The following is a 12,679-nucleotide window of genomic DNA, read 5'->3' on the forward strand; positions in this document are numbered from 1 at the left end:
TATGTTGGAGAAGTGGTCACGTTATTCACAAGTGCCCTTTGTTATTACTAATACAAGTGCGTGACAGATAAGTTTAAACTTAACACTCATAAAGATAAGATAATTAAGATATTAAAATGTACAATCATATAAGTATATGACTTTACTTTTATATTTTACTTTTCTAGGTTTGCTATCTCAAACATCTGTTACTTTTCTAGGTTGGCCCATCAAGTTATTGGATGGATGGGTGGGTTGGGATGATACATATGCACTATTTTTTAAAGTTGTTATTTTGTTTTTGTACTTCAACCTTTTTTTTATCTTCTGATATGAGAATACAAAAAAATTTCCAACCAGTAGCTTGGCTTTGGCTTGCCAGGCACTTAATTTGGTTGTGAGATAAAAGAAAAATAGTAAGATGCAAAAAATTACAACTAGTGTCCTTTATCTTCTTACTTTTTTGATCGTGAGTATGCACAATGTGTTTGACTTTGTCTTGTCATTCAATATGTTTGGCTAGTTGCTAGATTTTTCTTGCTAATGGCTACCTAGAAGATGCATGTTAAAGTGAAGATTGAGAACATATCTCCTTCTTTTCAACGCCTATGTACGTTGTTCTACTTTGATATGGATTAGGTAAGTTGGAGCTCTCTCTCTCTTGGTTTATTCCAATATATAACTAGTCCCGAGTTGGGACCGAAATTTTTTATGACTACATGAAAATCATTCTTTTATATATATAGTATCTCTATAAAACTTTAATATGACGAGTAACGTATGTCACTTATATTTAATGGGTTAGGATCAGGGAACACCCATTTTGAAACATTTTCTTGTACCCTTATTCTTCCAGCAACGAAGGGCTTTGTTCCAATACATTTATTTCGACAAAACCTCATTTTGTCGTGCGGCTCCATTTGTTGCGCAACGAAGTTCATAATTTCATCGCACAAGATCTTTTTTCATGACCTTTGCGCGACAACTTGTGCAAATGACGAAGATTTGTCTCTTTAATATTTATGTGACAGAATTTTTCTTTGCACAACCAAATGTTCTTCGTCGCTAGAACCGTTAAATGTAGTAGTGTTTTTTTAAGGATCTGAGTTGTCTATATTTCAATTATCATTCATACATTATCCTTACCAAAAATGAGACAAATCCAAAACCATTAAAACATTTATTATAGTAAAGAAAATAGGTTTCACAAAGAAACACTTAATGACTACAAATAAATCCAATGGTTATATGGTTTCGCATTTGAGTGATTTTTTTGTAGAGATTATCTTTGAGGAAATACCAAAAAAATAGATGGTTGGATCATTTAAGTACATTATGGAGTGGGCTCAACGAAGGAGTGTTAAAATGTGTGTTAAAAAGTGTGTGTCTCCCGATCTTGACCCATATTTAATATAATAAAATAAGATAATTGTTATTGACACTCCAAAAATCTCATTTTATACTTCAATCTTTCTATCATTAGAAAAAAATACACTTATGAGAAGTGTAGAATAAGATTTTTAGAGTGCTAATAACAATTCCTAAAATTTGCTTTGTCATTCAACATGTCTAAATTAACATAGTTGGGTTAGAATCCGGATCCTTGCCGAATCTTCTTTGTGAGGATCTCGGAAATCCGTCAATCTTGTCCGTTCATCGTATATCGTGCAGTCAGAAATTATTTTAAATATTTTATTTAAAATTAAACACAAACAGTACTTGACAAAAGCTAACCGCATGATATACGAGGAACGGACACGATTCACGGATTCCTAAGATCCTCACCAAAAGGATCCGGAGAGAATCCTGTTGGGTCGGGTTAACTCTCATTTTATCTCCAAGTAGTAGCTGTAGTACTTCCTTTAAGCTAATTACGTTGGGGCAGTTTTGTCACTGGCTCAAATCTGTTTCTGCTCTAGGATTTATCTGGAACTAGTCTTTTATTTTCCTTTTATGAAAGACTTGCATTGCACAAGGGATGCCCAATCCAAATGGATTGAAAAGTACAAGTAATTAAGGTACACATTTTAAAATATTTAGCTAGCTAGCTAAAGGCATGGTAGCATTATTAGCTAGTTAATAAGAAAAATTATTTTGAAACGAAAAAAACTACTTTGAGATTTTTAACTGTAAAATATTGGCTATTACATACTTGACAAAAAATTTAACAGTTAAAAATTTCAGTTTATAAGATGCCCCGAAGCATATTAGCTAGGAGAGAATCCCTTGTTCCCTATTGAAGGGAAAATAATGATTAGACAAATCAACAGCATTGATGAGTTTATGGCACCCTCCATAGAGTTTGGGCTCAATAGCCGGCAATGTCCCCAAAATTGTTAGAATAAAGTGGACAGGGACTTTTGGAAAATGGGGAATCGGCCTTCTCAGCTCTTGACACTTGTGCCATTTGCTCCCTCACACTATTTAATTTAGTTTTGGCTGTGTTTCTAAGCCGGCCATTTGCTTCGAATGTTTGAAGAATAATTAGGTTAATTTGGAGGTGCCCACTGGCCAGTGCTTTGCTTCCCCTTGCTTAGCGGCAAAGCTCAGTACATTCATGTGACATCACCAAACCTTCGATTTCAGGAACCATAAACATCAATCATTAACAAAACCCTACAGAAAAAGCAACCGAAGTACGAAATGAATATAGACGAAAGGTTGGACCACAAGAAATGTTGGTAGGAGGACTGGTCAAGCTCACTAAACTTGCTAAGATATCTGCACATTTGCAGTCCTTGTCGTGGTAGTTTTTCAGTTTTTCTTGTGAAACACTGACAAGATACAAGGATATTTAGGCGCGTAGTAGCTAGCTCGGTTTTTATCTTTTTATGTTTTAATTTGATTAAATATATATATATTAATCTAAGACTCAAAAATTCAAAATTTCAAGTTGTTTTCATTAGGCACATTGTAACTTAATACTAAGGCCTTCCCCAGTAGGTTGAAAAAAGTGAGAGTGATATTGATATATTAAACTTATATAGGAATCAACACTTCTACAGTGGACCAAAAAAATTATTAAACTTATATAGGAATCAACACTTCTACAGTGGATCAAAAAATTTGAGTGTGATACCAATTTATTAAACTCATGATAGTTCAATATATTAGACACATAAGTGTGGTACCATTATATTGAACTCGCACTAGTATAACAATAATGTTATAAAAATCAAACTCATGATGTCTGATTCCTATATATAGGTATCACACTTGTTTGAACCACTGTGGAATGCCTAATACTACTGAATTAGTTGTAGAAGGTGATTTATCCGAAGAATGTATTATAATTTATATGTATATGCGCCGGCTATGGCTAGTAGTCTAACAAGCTGTTGCTGGTTTTGGTAAGTTAGTAATCATCTTTTGTTATTCAATAATTCTACTTGTACGGCTTAGGATTCAAATAAAAACAAGGTTCTGTTTGGTAAGGAATAAACTCAGTATTTTAGGGTAAATTATTCCATAGTATTACTTGTAATCAATAGGTTTTGTCAGGTAACACCGCAACGTTGTTCTTCCTTTCCAATTGGAAAAAAAAAATAAAAAAAAAGGCTTTGCAAATTAATAGAGCAGTGATGCACGAGTTCTTCAAATTTAGTTAACATGTGATTATTAACTGCATTAGGTTGTTAACATGGTACAACTAGTTAATCATGTAGCATATCAATTCTTTTATTTTTGAGTTAGGGTTGCTTAAAATTCAAACTCGAGTTTCCCCAGAAACCCTAATTGGAAGCAAAATACAAACAAGAATAAGATTACATAAATAATTAAAATGATTTTAGGTAATACTTAAAAATGATTTTAGGTAATACTTAAAATGATTTTAGACAATTTATTATCGAATTAGAGTTAAGGGGACCACATATGACTAAAAAAAAATGTTTTTGACTCTTCTCATTATTTTCTTCGAAACAATAAGTTTTAACTTAAATAAGAGCTTAGAGCAATCTACAAAGAATGGACTTTGTTCTTTATGGAGTCACTCTTGTCAAGCTGCTCCTCATTATTCTTAGGCATCTATTCTATGCCATTGTATCGATCTTGTGTTCATATTTATTTCAACATGAACATAGTAACACCCGATCTAAACTTGATTAGTATTGCTATATATTATGTTGTATCCAAAATGTGTTTCGCTAATTCGATTGTAACAAAATGGAAACACATATATATCTGATATTTTTACTTTTCAGAAATAAAATATGAAGAGTAATTAAATTAGGTATTAAAGCACTAAACCCTATGTAATTTGCATCTAGTATTAAAGCACGATCCTAGACGCTGTTTTTTTTCTCTCTAACTAAATAACCTCTTGCTTTCGAGAAGATATAATAAATAAATAACTTTAAATCTTACTTTGCACTTTTGCAATTTAGTACTACAATCCAGTGGTATTCATTTTTATCTGTTAGTGAGAGGTCTTAGGTTCAATCATCGTAGGTGAAGTTAAATCACATTATTATGGTAAGTCCATTGTAAGGCTTAGCCCACTCCTACTCTCTTAGTTTAGATAATATTGGTTGTTCAAAAAATAAAAAATTCCTACTGGGCACTGTGAGAGTCCCCGTTAGTCATTTTCCTTTTCCTTGAACTTTTGCTTTACTTTTTTACTTTGGTCTCGTGTGATTGAGTAGGTAAAGACTTTGATTACACCAAAATGATTTGAACGATGAGACAAGGTCCATTGTCCTGCTCCAAAACCTGGAATATTACCAAAGATGCTAATAACATATACATCAATGTTTATTTTTCTCTAATTACTTTTTATAAGGAAACTAAAACAACAACACATATAGCTAGATTACAAAACCCCGACAAACACCGAGACGTACCTAAAGTTTATTTGTTTGCTTCAAGAAATTTAGTTCAATGATGACAATGAGTGAGCAACTTATTTGTTTATTTGGAGGGGCTGGAGAGGATGGTTGATAGGGCAGGGAGCAACCTATCAATTAAAGTTTTCATAAGGTCTCAAATAACAGCCACACTTCAACAGACACTAACTACCTAGTTCCAGGTTTAATTAACGTTAATAATATAATTAATTTCGCTTCTAATGAGCTGGAGCTAATAACATAGATGATGCTGGATGATGTCACTTGTCATTTGTGTATTTGTACACTTGTCATTTGTGTGTTGGTTGTTTAATTGTAAGCAGTGTAATAGCCTAGTTGATAAACGACGATTGGATAGTTATATATAGCTGATGTGGAAATGACTTTAGTCGGTTAATTGAAAGGTTCAATTTCTGCGTTTTCATTTCTTTCTTCAAGTTCTTCTGAGTTCTTCAATTTCTTACTTCAGAAACCCTAGATTACAGTATTGTTTTGCTCATTGGTAACCAAGTTCTGGATAAGTACAACTTCCACTAAAAATACCAATTCAATTATCTATTACTAATGGCTTCATGACATATTAATTGTCTATTACTAATGGCCCAACAACATATATATCAATTATCAAGTATTGATTGAGTAGTTCACCATGACAGTAGTGCTAGCTTTTAAATATTGTAAGGTATTTTACGGTTGCTGATCTCATGAGAGGAAAGTATGAATCTTATTTTTCTTGATTCATTTATTTGTTTATATTTCTAGTTAAAAAAAATTAGGATGTAGTATTCGTGATTAATATGGTACAAGAGATTTGTAGCTTAAGTAGTTCAGAGTATTCATCGATTTACTTGAAATCTTACATTCTGTTCTTCTTCCCTCAATATAACTTGTATAAAAAATGACAATGTGGCAAAGGGTACTAGTATATGCATTCAAGTCCTCCCACCTAAATAGTATCTTTAAAATGGCAAAATTCAGCAGCACAGAATACAAGTTGTAATTAATGTTTCTTTTTTCAAGAAGCATGCATGCATACCTATATGAAGTAGTAGTCCAAACATTGTTGTTAACCAAACAGGAAAATCACATTACGGGGTGGTTTGGGAGTGAGATGCTTAAAAAAAAAGCACCCATGAAAAAAAGCTGTGAGGGTTTTAGGTGCTTGGTAAACTGAAAAAAAATGGCTTATTTTGGAAGCCGCTGTGAGAATAAGCTGAAATCAAAGGAAAAAGCTGAAGCTGCTATTTGCAACTTTGGAAAACTGGCTTTTTTTTCAAAGCACACGGAGCTATAGTGCTCCTTTAATGAAAAGATCCACTATCAGACTGCTTTTTTTCTTCAAAAACACTTTTACAAAAAAGTTTACCAAACACTCTGCTGATTTTTTTCACAGCCGCTTATTCTCACAGCACAGCCGCTTATTCTCACAGCAGTTTTTTTTCAAAGCACAACAATACCAAACTAGCCCTACATCTAGTCTCCTCTGCCATGCCCATACTTTTACCAGTTTCTCAAAGCAGATGCCTAGCTGGCTGTCTCTAGTCTTAGCTAGCTTCTCTCCTCAATTATTCAAGAATATCGTTAGCCAAGTAGTACGTACGTTGATAAAGGTCGTTAATATATAACAAAGTTACAAAAGCCAAATGGTCATACAAGCTACTCACTCAAACAATTTTTTTTTTATTAGTTTTTTTCAAGGGGCACCGACAGAGTTGCGCCCCTCCAAAAATAGACGTATGCCATTTAAAACGACAAGCACACAATATTCTTTAGTAAAAGGCGAAAGAATAGTTTGCTTTGTGATCAACGCATGGCTTCGTTGCTCAAACAATTATATATACTCCTAATGAACAATCCTTTGTGACTTTTTGTCTACCTCTTTCAGCTCTCTCACTGTTTGATGTTGAATTGAGAAAGCTTTCCACCACTCAAGACACTATGGGTTGTGAAGTGTGAACCGTGTCCATTATATATATGGAGCACCCAAAAATGGCTCCACGATGGCGGACGACGAGCCGCCAAGTGGGAAATCTGCTGGAGGGACACGTACAAAAGGTGGACTGATCTTTATTTTGTGCCTGTTAGGTTTGCAATCCACTTAATCACAAACCAAGCTTTTGAACTTTCTTTTAATCTTTTAACCCTAACTAGCAGACTACACCACCAGCACTGGCATGGCCTTTTGGATACATGTGATCAGGAGAGATCGAGAGAGAACTAGAGAGCTTTATTTCATTGTGAACGTCTAAAGGGTTTGCTTTCTTGGATCGATCCACAATAGGCTGATCAAGTGGACACGTACACCATATTCTTTGTGTTTGTACAAGCGTGAATTAGAATTCATAATCCAAGTCCTAACACAAAAATATTAGCTTCAATAACAAAGAGGTCGAGCCAGCTAGCTCTACGTGGTGGTAATTTTTATTGTTAAGATAAGGTAGCAGAGAGCATCGAAAACGATAAGAAAATAATGAAAACCTATTACAAGGAATAGTATAAAAGAAAGTGATGGCCATATAAAGAGATTAATGGAAGAAGAACCTTGACCTAGCTAGCTAGGTAATATTAGGTCTAGGGTACGCTTTAGGGTGAGATAATTAGGTGGAAACTAAATAGATTCATGATTAGGTGGAAATTAAATAGATTCATGATTCGATTTTTACTAATATAATTAGAAAAAGTGACTCATATTTTTGATAAAAAAAATATACGTGAATAATATTATTCATGTAAATTTTGTATCATAATTTAGAAAACGACAACAGGTAAACTAATAAAAGACTAGGCAATCAAAATTACTCTCCTATATATCTTTTATCGTTTTAAAAAGTATGATATAATTTTTTTTTTAACCAAAAGTATGATATAAAATTTGTTGAATGAGATGCACCAGTTTTATGTAAAAAGTGCATAAATCATAAATATCATAAATTAATGATTAAGTGGCATGGCGTAATCGGACGGACGGAGTACCAATAATACAATAGAATTGGAGTGACTACAATTATTTTTGCTTGGATTTGATCCACTGTGTTTGTGTCTTGATCTTTTCACATCTACATATGTAATAAAAATATAAAAGAGATTTTTACAGGTGTATGGTGTTTACGTGATTGCATGCAGGATTTTACTATGTATACTTATGGTGTTCATCGGCATCTTAAAGTTGGATTGGCGATGTTTATTATTTATTTAATTATTTTCACTTTGTGTCGTATTGGTTTTAGGAGGATTGTTTTCCCCTTATCGGTAAAGACCTATTACGTGGCATGCATATTCACTTCACCAGGAAAGGGAGTTAACTAATTAAGCCAAAAAAAAAAAAAATTATGCTTTTCTTCACTTTTATATAAATATAATTACTAAAAAGTATTATCGCTAGGGTGGACGAAATTGGATTGCCACTAAGCAAGTGGATTAACGTTTCTTAATCTTTTTCTTTCCCGAGTAGTGGGCGATTAAATCTCCTGCATGATGGTTAATTAAAGGTAAATATCCTTCAAAGAATCTGGTACAACTTTATATAATTCGAGGTTTGTGATTCATCTTTGTGATAGAAGGGTCAATTTGCAAGTGGTGAGAGCTCCCCGATTTTGGAATGTATTATTAAAATCATAATGTTATTGTTCTTCATTTAATTAAATTAGTGATAACATTAAGGTGGGTATAATTATTCATGTGTTGTGGCTTATTTTAATCTGACAAGGAAAGAGGGAGGCGCGGCAGGAGAGAAAGAGTAGGGAGAGAGATGTGTAGATGATGTGTTATTCACCCTACGTAGTGCTTTTATTTATAGTAATAAGGGAGAGAAGAATCCTTCTCCTACAAGGAATATAAGTCCTAATAGGGAAAAATAACTAGTATCAAATCTAATCTAGGATTTACACAATCACACTTAAATACAATGCTTATAACACTCACCCTTGAGTTTGTAAATACTCAAGTAGATTCAGCATCATGTAGAGTTGAGGAAGTCGACTCGTCGACACTGATTCTGGGAACACGCTAGTCTCAAAGTAAAGTAGGAACTTGCATATGGAACTAAGTCTCACAAAAAAACCCAATGGCTATGGTAACAACCAAGTAGGGACAAAACCGTAGTCTAAGGAAAAATGTGTGAGAAAATGCAAAGTCAAATGAAACGTTTACGAGACGTCATCAGGGATCTAATCAACCCAAGGTGTGTGCCTTGTCAAAATCTTGTTAGGTAGCAAAAACCCAAAGGGAAATATGCTCCTAATTGTAGGGAAAAAAGTACATTAGGATCAAGCAAGTATACTTCAGGATACTTCCCTTGAGTTTGACATAATTCCAAAAAGAACTAACAATGTTACAACTTAGAAAGTTTACGCATACCTATTCCTTGAACAAGCTTCTGAAACGTCGCATTCAGTAGTGATTTGGTGAAGAGGTCGACCAATTATCTTGTGAATGGATTTGTGTGACTTCAATCTTTTGATGCTCTTGTTGTTGATATAAGAAGAACTTCGACGCATTGTGCTTAGTGTTGTCTCCTTTGATGTAACCCTTCTTGAGTTGTTCAATGCATGCTGCGTTATCTTCAAAGATTGTCGTCGGGATGTCAACGATGGGGTAAAGATCGTTGGAGCTTCAAATATAGCCCAAAATTGCTCTCAGCAGAAGCACTCCCGAGTATCTTCGTGTAAGGCAAGAATTTCAGCATGGTTAGATGAAGTGGCAACTAAGGTCTGTTTAGTTGACTTCCAAGAGATTGCGGTGCCTTTAACGGTAAAGACATAACCCCTTTAAGAGCGCGCCTTATGTGGGTCAGATAAGTAACATACGTCGGCATAACCAACAAGGTGAGAATCAACTCGAGATAGGGGTGCGGCATCACTCGAGGATCCTAAGGATAGAACAAGCCTAGATCCGTAGTACCCCTTAAGGTAACGGAATATGTTTTTAACACCAGTCTAGTGTTTGCGTGTTGGTGCATTACAGTATCTTGCCAAAAGATTAACAGCGAGAGATATATCGGGTCTAATGCATTAAGCTAAGTACAATAAAGTGCCTATTGCACTTAGATAAGGAACTTCGGGCTCTAAATCTCTTCATCATCCTCTTTTGGACGGAAGGGATCTCGTTTTGCATCTAGCGATTGAACGACCATAGGAGTACTTGAAGGCTTCACTTTATCCACGTTAAAGCGGCGCAACACCTTCTATGTGTAGTTCGATTGATGTACTAAGATTCCATCCAAAAGATGCTTTATCTTGAGACTGAGATAATATCGAGTATTTTCTAGATCCTTCATCTCAAATTTTGACTTCATGTGCACGGCAGTTCTTTCGAGCTCTTCAGAAGTTCCGATGAGGTTCATGTCGTTGACATACACTACAACAATCGCAAAACCGGAATGTGACTTTTTAATGAACACACAAGGGCATAGTTCGTTGTTCACATATTCCTGACTAGTCAAATACTCACTCAAACAGTTATACCACATTCTTTTGAAGCGCCCCAACCGAATTGCGAGCGTGTTCCGGGGTTTGGAAATATTTGATCCAGTCAATGTAAGTCTTTCAGGAACTTTCATATAAATTTCCATATCAAGATCCCCATAGAGATATGCAGTTACTACGTCCATTAGCTGCATACTCAATTTTTCAAAAACTACCAAAGTGATAAGGTAGCGAAAAGTAATCACATCCATAATGGGTGAATAAGTTTCGTTATAGTCAATCCTAGGGCGTTGTGAGAAGCTATGCGCAACAAGACAAGCTTTGTAATGCACAATTTTGTTCTTCTCATTACGCTTTCGAACGAAAACCCACATGTAGCCAACGGGCTTCACATGTGGAGGAGTATGAGCTACAAGTTCAAACACCTTACGTTTAGCAAGCGAATTGAGTTCGACTTGGATTGCTTATTTCTAGTTTGAACAATTAGTTCTATGTCGACATACATTAACGAAACAGGGTTCAATGTCATCGCTCAACATGATCTCGGTAGCTATTGCATATGCTAATGCATAGTCGATAATCATCTCATTTCTACACCAAACACTATCCAAGCTAGCATAATGGACCAAAATCTCACGAATCTCGGGATGTGGATTTGTCTATTCAAAGACGCTTCCGTAATCTAGAATTTCCTCATGAGTTGAATAGAATTAGTAGGCAACAGACAGATTCACAGTAGGCTGAACAAAATGTGTTGTGGGTTTCTTTTTATGGGGGTGTGAATCCTTTGAACTAAGTGGTTTGCCACGCTTTTGTGTAGGGGCAAAAGATTGGCTAGCCACTAATGTACGTGGATCGGCTAAAATGGCTTCTCGGGCCTCTAGGAGGGAAGTCCCTCGTACATTTGGTACATCCATCTTTGCAGGCACATTTGTAGTCGTAATATGTGATCTTGTCACTCGCGCTAGATCCATGAAAACATCTGGCATGCTCTGAGCTATGCTTTGAAGATCTAACATGCGCTGAACTTCAGTTTTAGACTGTGTGGTGAGGGGATCCAAATGAGACAAAGTGGGAGTCTTCCATGATAATTCGCATCGTTCTTCAGAAACGGTGACGTTCTTATCTGCTCCTAATGACTAGAAGACTGTCTTATAAAAGTGATAATCCGTAAAACGAGCGGTAAAAAAAAATTGTATGTCAAAGGTTTTAAGTAACAAATAATTGAAGGAGAATTATATCTGACATAGATTCTCATTCTTCGCTGAGGCCCCATTTTTGTACGTAAGGGCGGCGAAAACGGTACATAGACCGCATAACCAAAAACATACAGGTGCGATATGTCGGGTTTGTATCCACTAACCAACTGAGGGGTGCTATATGGTTGGTCGCAACTGGCCTCAAACAAACCACCATGGTTACATACAATATTGCATGGCCCCAAGCAGCGATCGGGAGCTTGGTACATATGACCAACGATCGAGCAATCATTTGTAAGCGCTTAAAGAATGCCTCTGCAAGGCCGTTATGGGTGTGAACATGGGGTACTGGATGTTCAACTTTAACCTCAATTGACATGCAATAGTCATTAAAAGTTTTATATGTGAATTATCCGACATTATCCAATCGAATAGATTTGATCGAATAATCAGGCTGGTAAGCCTTGAGGTTGATAACCTGAGCCAACAGTTTGGAGAATGCAGCGTTCCTTGTGGACAACAAGCACACGTGTGACCAAAGTGTGGAAGCGTAAATCAAAACCATAAAATATCTAAATGGTTCGCATGGAAGGTGAATTGATCCACAAATGTCCCTGTAAATCATTTGTAAAAAAGTAGGAGGATTCGAGCAAATCTTGTCATAAGAAAGCCTAATAATAAGCTTTCCCATGGATCATATTTGACATGCAATTGCTTGAATTGAACCTAAACTTTGGGTTAGTGGATGCCCGTATGAAGATTTGAGAATACGGCGCATCGCTATTTGTCCAGGATGTCTCAAACGATCATGCCAAAGTGTAATTTCGTGCGTGGTCCTTGAAGTAGAGCCGACACATATTGGCTCTTTAGAAGGCGTATGGTTGTAGTATACAAACCGCTCGGGATACGCTTCATCTTCTCTAGAATACGCTTCTGGCCATATTCGTAGGAAGTGATGCACATCAATTCAACTATATTTTCTACATAGGTTTCAACGTGGTAATTATTGTCTCTAATGTCCTTGAAACTCAACAACGTTATTCAGGAACATGGAGAATAAAGCGCCTCTTCAATGGTCAAGATTGTACTGTTGGATAACATTATATGTGTCTTACTGTATCCTTCAATCAGGTTGGATGAGCTTGATAAGGTTGTCAGATGTGCATTCTTAGGTACGAAGTTAGTGAAATACATGTGTTCACGCAAAACAGTGTGCGTGGTTGCACTATCCGCT

The 12,679-nt window shown here is 35.7% G+C and overlaps 1 non-coding gene across 1 annotated transcript; it reads right to left on the reverse strand.

Annotated features, from left to right (window-relative positions):
- Positions 1-6,521: 6,521 nt before the first annotated feature.
- LOC126594650 (U5 spliceosomal RNA) lies at positions 6,522-6,639 on the reverse strand. Its single transcript, XR_007613381.1, has one exon. It is a non-coding gene; the product is annotated as a U5 spliceosomal RNA (small nuclear RNA).
- Positions 6,640-12,679: the final 6,040 nt, after the last annotated feature.

This window comes from Malus sylvestris, chromosome 12 (genome assembly GCF_916048215.2).
Source record: "Malus sylvestris chromosome 12, drMalSylv7.2, whole genome shotgun sequence".
Classification (NCBI taxonomy): Eukaryota; Viridiplantae; Streptophyta; class Magnoliopsida; order Rosales; family Rosaceae; genus Malus; species Malus sylvestris.